This window comes from Pseudophryne corroboree, chromosome 5, assembly GCF_028390025.1.
Source record: "Pseudophryne corroboree isolate aPseCor3 chromosome 5, aPseCor3.hap2, whole genome shotgun sequence".
In the NCBI taxonomy this organism is placed as follows: Eukaryota; Metazoa; Chordata; class Amphibia; order Anura; family Myobatrachidae; genus Pseudophryne; species Pseudophryne corroboree.
Window position 1 is genome coordinate 841,655,930 of NC_086448.1, and position 7,706 is coordinate 841,663,635.

The following is a 7,706-nucleotide window of genomic DNA, read 5'->3' on the forward strand; positions in this document are numbered from 1 at the left end:
ACCTGTACTGATACTGACTATGTCACCTGTACTGATACTATGTCACCTGTACTGATACTGACTATGTCACCTGTGCTGATACTATGTCACCTGTACTGATACTGACTATGTCACCTGTACTGATACTATGTCACCTGTACCGATACTGACTATTTCACCTGTACTGATACTATGTCACCTGTACTGATACTGACTATGTCACCTGTGCTGATACTATGTCACCTGTACTGATACTGACTACATCACCTGTACTGATACTGACTACATCACCTGTACTGATACTGACTACATCACCTGTACTGATACTGACTATGTCACCTGTACTGATACTGACTATGTCACCTGTGCTGATACTGACTACATCACCTGTACTGATACTGACTATGTCACCTGTACTGATACTATGTCACCTGTACTGATACTGACTATGTCACCTGTGCTGATACTATGTCACCTGTACTGATACTGACTATGTCACCTGTACTGATACTATGTCACCTGTACTGATACTGACTACATCACCTGCACTGATACTATGTCACCTGTACTGATACTGACTACATCACCTGCACTGATACTATGTCACCTGTACTGATACTGACTATGTCACCTGTACTGATACTATGTCACCTGTACTGATACTGACTATGTCACCTGTGCTGATACTATGTCACCTGTACTGATACTGACTACATCACCTGTACTGATACTGACTACATCACCTGTACTGATACTGACTATGTCAACTGTACTGATACTGACTATGTCACCTGTGCTGATACTGACTACATCACCTGTACTGATATTGACTACATCACCTGTACTGATACTGACTACATCACATGCACTGATACTATGTCACCTGTACTGATACTGACTACATCACCTGTACTGATACTGACTATGTCACCTGTACTGATACTGACTACATCACCTGTACTGATACTGACTATGTCACCTGTACTGATACTGACTACATCACCTGTACTGATACTGACTATGTCATCTGTGCTAATACTGACTACATCACCTGTACTGATACTGACTACATCACCTGTACTGATACTGACTACATCACCTGTACTGATACTGACTACATCACCTGTACTGATACTGACTATGTCATCTGTGCTAATACTGACTATGTCACCTGTGCTGATAGTGACTATGGGGGTCATTCCGAGTTGATCGCTAGCTGTCGTTGTTCGCAGCACAGTGATCAGGCTAAAAATTGGCACTTCTGCGCATGCGTATGCGGCGCACTGCGCACGTACGTCGTACTTTCACAAAAGCCAATGTAGTTTTACACAAGCTCTAGCGATGCTTTTCAGTCGCACTGCTGATCGTTCAGTGATTGACAGGAAGTGGGTGTTTCTGGGAGGTAACTGACCGTTTTCAGGAGTGTGTGTAAAAATGCAGGCGTGCCAGATAAAAACGCAGGAGTGGCTGGGGAAACGGGGGAGTGGCTGGCCGAACGCAGGGCGTGTTTGTGACATCAAAACAGGAACTAAACAGACTGGAGTGATCGCTAGCTAGGAGTAAGTCTCGAGCTACTCTGAAACTGCACAATCTTTTTTTGTAGCAATGCTGCGATCCTTTCGTTCGCACTTCTGCTAAACTAAGATACACTCCCAGAGGGCGGCAGCTTAGCGTTTGCACTGCTGCTAAATGCAGCTAGCGAGCGATCAACTCTGAATGAGGGCCTATCAGGGACGTGCAGTCAGGGGAGGCAGTGCCTCCCCTGTCATTAATGATTACAATAATACAAAGAAGATACTTATGACACATATTCTGTGCTATAAGTATCTGCTTTCTATTATTGTAATCATTTTGACATTATAAAACATTTGCAGTGTGTGGATTTAGCTGTGTGTGTGTTTTACTATAGGTATTTTGCTGTGTGTATATGTTTATCGGGTGGTCTTCAGTTTGCCGTCTGTCGGGATCCCGGCGCACAGTATACCGGCGCTGGAATCCCGACAGCCGGCATACCGACACTTTTTCTCCCTCTTGGGGGTCCGCGACCCCCATGGAGGGGAAACAAATTGCGTGGCGCGCGTAGCGTGCCACTGTGCCTGTGTGGCGAGTGCAGCGAGCCCGCAAGGGGCTCATTTGCGCTCACCACGCTGTCAGTATGCTGCCGGTCGGGCCCCCGGCGCCGGTATGCTGGTCGGAGCACTGCTGTGTAGGTGTAAGGTGTATAAGGAGCTGTGTAGGTGTAAGGTGTATAAGGAGCGCTGCTGTGTAGGTGTAAGGTGTATAAGGAGCACTGCTGTGTAGGTGTAAGGTGTATAAGGAGCGCTACTGTGTAGGTGTAAGGTGTATAAGGAGCTGTGTAGGTGTAAGGTGTATAAGGAGCGCTGCTGTGTAGGCGTAAGGTGTATAAGGAGCTGTGTAGGTGTAAGGTGTATAAGGAGCGCTGCTGTGTAGGTGTAAGGTGTATAAGGAGCACTGCTGTGTAGGTGTAAGGTGTATAAGGAGCTGTGTAGGTGTAAGGTGTATAAGGAGCGCTGCTGTGTAGGTGTAAGGTGTATAAGGAGCACTGCTGTGTAGGTGTAAGGTGTATAAGGAGCTGTGTAGGTGTAAGGTGTATAAGGAGCGCTGCTGTGTAGGTGTAAGGTGTATAAGGAGCTGTGTAGGTGTAAGGTGTATAAGGAGCGCTGCTGTGTAGGCGTAAGGTGCATAAGGAGCTGTGTAGGTGTAAGGTGTATAAGGAGCGCTGCTGTGTAGGTGTAAGGTGTATAAGGAGCACTGCTGTGTAGGTGTAAGGTGTATAAGGAGCTGTGTAGGTGTAAGGTGTATAAGGAGCACTGCTGTGTAGGTGTAAGGTGTATAAGGAGCACTGCTGTGTAGGTGTAAGGTGTATAAGGAGCTGTGTAGGTGTAAGGTGTATAAGGAGCGCTGCTGTGTAGGTGTAAGGTGTATAAGGAGCACTGCTGTGTAGGTGTAAGGTGTATAAGGAGCTGTGTAGGTGTAAGGTGTATAAGGAGCGCTACTGTGTAGGTGTAAGGTGTATAAGGAACTGTGTAGGTGTAAGGTGTATAAGGAGCGCTGCTGTGTAGGTGTAAGGTGTATAAGGAGCTGTGTAGGTGTAAGGTGTGTAAGGAGCGCTGCTGTGTAGGTGTAAGGTGTATAAGGAGCGCTGCTGTGTAGGCATAAGGTGTATAAGGAGCTGTGTAGGTGTAAGGTGTATAAGGAGCGCTGCTGTGTAGGTGTAAGGTGTATAAGGAGCACTGCTGTGTAGGTGTAAGGTGTATAAGGAGCTGTGTAGGTGTAAGGTGTATAAGGAGTGCTGCTGTGTAGGTGTAAGGTGTATAAGGAGCACTGCTGTGTAGGTGTAAGGTGTATAAGGAGCGCTACTGTGTAGGTGTAAGGTGTATAAGGAGCTGTGTAGGTGTAAGGTGTATAAGGAGCGCTGCTGTGTAGGCGTAAGGTGTATAAGGAGCTGTGTAGGTGTAAGGTGTATAAGGAGCGCTGCTGTGTAGGTGTAAGGTGTATAAGGAGCACTGCTGTGTAGGTGTAAGGTGTATAAGGAGCTGTGTAGGTGTAAGGTGTATAAGGTGCGCTGCTGTGTAGGTGTAAGGTGTATAAGGAGCACTGCTGTGTAGGTGTAAGGTGTATAAGGAGCTGTGTAGGTGTAAGGTGTATAAGGAGCGCTGCTGTGTAGGTGTAAGGTGTATAAGGAGCACTGCTGTGTAGGTGTAAGGTGTATAAGGAGCTGTGTAGGTGTAAGGTGTATAAGGAGCGCTGCTGTGTAGGCGTAAGGTGTATAAGGAGCTGTGTAGGTGTAAGGTGTATAAGGAGCGCTGCTGTGTAGGTGTAAGGTGTATAAGGAGCGCTGCTGTGTAGGCATAAGGTGTATAAGGAGCTGTGTAGGTGTAAGGTGTATAAGGAGCGCTGCTGTGAAGGTGTAAGGTGTATAAGGAGCGCTGTTGTGTAGGCATAAGGTGTATAATGAGCTGTATAGGCGTAACGTGCATAAGGAGCACTGCTGTGTGGGGAAGTTTAAATTGTTGGTATTATTGTGTGGCGATGACCCTTCTTAATAAGACAAGACCCCATTTTTTGGGTGGCGCGTGCTGTCCCTATTTTGAAGATGGGAGGGGGGCAGGCGGCCCAATGCATATTGTTGCACCTGGGCCCACCACTCTCTTTTTCTGCCACTGTGAGGGATGGTATCAGGATCCTGGCGCTTGAGATGCCGACGGTCAGAATACCGACAGTGCCATCCCGATGTGCAGGATCCCGACAACTGTTAGGTTATTGCCCTAACCCTAATCTCCAACCCCCCTAACCCACTCTGCCTGCAGCCTGACCCTGTTCTTGGTCCTTTTGGCTTTCTTCCCTTCAAAACTGCAACACAAACCTCTGACAGCAGGCTTATGTCCACAGCAAGCTCCCCATAAAATAAGTGTCTAGATCTGCCCCTGCTGGTGCTGCTGTTCAGGTATTATTCTGCTAATCTCCAGCTTCCACCACATGCAGCAGCTCTCCCTGCTGCTGCTGGCGGAGGATGAAGGCGAGCAGAGTCTGTCCCCATGCTGTCCGAGAGGAGGCTCCGGAATCTGCCACTACTGCAGTAGTGCAGGTAGAAGAAGACAAAAGCACAGCCAGGGGCTGATGACAGTATATAGTGATATGGATTCTATGAGGAAGGGGGCCCTAAATTGGTTTCTTGCTTAGGGCACCATGAGGGCTAAATCCGCCTCGGCGGCAGCCATAGGGGCGGCTTTATCGGGCATGCCTCATCAGCCACTGACCTCACCGCACGCCACTGGGGCCTATGTCACCTGTACTGATACTGACTACATTACCTGCACTGATACTATGTCACCTGTACTGATACTGACTACATCACCTGCACTGATACTATGTCACCTGTACTGATACTGACTGCATCACCTGTACTGATACTATGTCACCTGTACTGATACTGACTACATCACCTGCACTGATACTATGTCACCTGTACTGATACTGACTACATCACCTGCACTGATACTATGATACCTGTACTGATACTGACTACATCACCTGTACTGATACTATGTCACCTGTACTGATACTACGTCACCTGCACTGATACTGACTACATCACCTGCACTGATTCTATGTCACCTGTACTGATACTGACTACATCACCTGTACTGATACTATGTCACCTGTACTGATACTGACTATGTCACGTACTGATACTATGTCACCTGTACTGATACTGACTACATCACCTGTACTGATACTATGTCACCTGTACTGATACTGACTACATCACCTGCACTGATACTATGTCACCTGTACTGATACTGACTACATCACCTGTACTGATACTATGTCACCTGTACTGATACTACGTCACCTGCACTGATACTGACTACATCACCTGCACTGATACTATGTCACCTGTACTGATACTGACTACATCACCTGCACTGATACTATGTCACCTGCACTGATACTGACTGCATCACCTGTACTGATACTATGTCACCTGTACTGATACTGACTACATCACCTGCACTGATACTATGTCACCTGTACTGATACTGACTACATCACCTGCACTGATACTATGTCACCTGTACTGATACTGACTACATCACCTGTACTGATACTGACTACATCACCTGCACTGATACTATGTCACCTGTACTGATACTATGTCACCTGTACTGATACTGACTACATCACCTGCACTGATACTATGTCACCTGCACTGATACTGACTACATCACCTGCACTGATACTGACTACATCACCTGCACTGATACTATGTCACCTGTACCGATACTACGTCACCTGCACTGATACTATGTCACCTGTACTGATACTGACTACATCACCTGCACTGATACTATGTCACCTGTACTGATACTGACTGCATCACCTGTACTGATACTATGTCACTTGTACTGATACTGACTACATCACCTGCACTGATACTATGTCACCTGTACTGATACTGACTACATCACCTGTACTGATACTATGTCACCTGTACTGATACTGACTGCATCACCTGCACTGATACTATGTCACCTGTACTGATACTGACTGCATCACCTGTACTGATACTATGTCACTTGTACTGATACTGACTACATCACCTGCACTGATACTATGTCACCTGTACTGATACTGACTACATCACCTGCACTGATACTATGTCACCTGTACTGATACTGACTGCATCACCTGTACTGATACTATGTCACCTGTACTGATACTGACTACATCACCTGTACTGATACTATGTCACCTGTACTGATACTGACTGCATCACCTGCACTGATACTATGTCACCTGTACTGATACTGACTGCATCACCTGTACTGATACTATGTCACTTGTACTGATACTGACTACATCACCTGCACTGATACTATGTCACCTGTACTGATACTGACTACATCACCTGCACTGATACTATGTCACCTGTACTGATACTGACTGCATCACCTGTACTGATACTATGTCACCTGTACTGATACTGACTACATCACCTGCACTGATACTATGTCACCTGTACTGATACTGACTGCATCACCTGCACTGATACTATGTCACCTGTACTGATACTGACTACATCACCTGCACTGATACTATGTCACCTGTACTGATACTGACTACATCACCTGTACTGATACTATGTCACCTGTACTGATACTGACTACATCACCTGCACTGATACTATGTCACCTGCACTGATACTGACTACATCACCTGCACTGATACTATGTCACCTGTACTGATACTGACTATGTCACGTACTGATACTATGTCACCTGTACTGATACTGACTACATCACCTGTACTGATACTATGTCACCTGTACTGATACTGACTACATCACCTGTACTGATACTATGTCACCTGTACTGATACTGACTACATCACCTGCACTGATACTATGTCACCTGTACTGATACTGACTACATCACCTGTACTGATACTGACTACATCACCTGCACTGATACTATGTCACCTGTACTGATACTGACTACATCACCTGCACTGATACTATGTCACCTGTACTGATACTACATCACCTGCACTGATACTGACTACATCACCTGCACTGATACTGACTACATCACCTGCACTGATACTATGTCACCTGTACCGATACTACGTCACCTGCACTGATACTATGTCACCTGTACTGATACTGACTACATCACCTGTACTGATACTATGTCACTTGTACTGATACTGACTACATCACCTGCACTGATACTATGTCACCTGTACTGATACTGACTGCATCACCTGTACTAATACTACGTCACCTGTACTGATACTATGTCACCTGTACTGATACTATGTCACCTGTACTGATACTGACTACATCACCTGTACTGATACTATATCACCTGTACTGATACTATGTCACCTGCACTGATACTATGTCACCTTTACTGATACTATGTCACCTTTACTGATACTATGTCACCTTTACTGATACTATGTCACCTGTACTGATATTATGTCACCTGTACTGGACTACATCACCTGTACTGATACTATGTCACCTTTACTGATACTATGTCACCTTTACTGATACTATGTCACCTTTACTGATACTATGTCACCTGTACTGATACTATGTCACCTGTACTGATACTGACTGCATCACCTGTACTGATACTATGTCACCTGTACTGATACTGACTACATCACCTGTACTGATACTATGTCACCTGTACTGG